We start from the raw sequence: 307 nt of genomic DNA, 5'->3' as shown, positions 1-307 counted from the left end.
TTCAATTAGGTTCCTATACTTTTTTTTCTTTTTAATTGGATCTCTACACCAATTTTTTTTTCAATTAGGTCCCTCTTAACAGTAATTGGTTTAATTATATAGAGATCCAATTAAAAAAAAAATTGGTGCAGGGACTCATATAAAAAGAAAAAAAAAAGTATAGGACCCAATTAAAAATAAAATTTAGTGCAAGAACTCAATTAAAAGGAAAAAAAGTATAGGAATCTAATTGAAAATTTCGCGAACCTATAGAGATCAACAGAGTAATTAAACCTTATTATTATTATTATTATTATTATTATTATTA

Source organism: Arachis ipaensis, chromosome B01 (genome assembly GCF_000816755.2).
Source record: "Arachis ipaensis cultivar K30076 chromosome B01, Araip1.1, whole genome shotgun sequence".
NCBI classification, from domain to species: domain Eukaryota; kingdom Viridiplantae; phylum Streptophyta; class Magnoliopsida; order Fabales; family Fabaceae; genus Arachis; species Arachis ipaensis.
Note: the sequence above shows the minus strand (reverse complement) of the source record.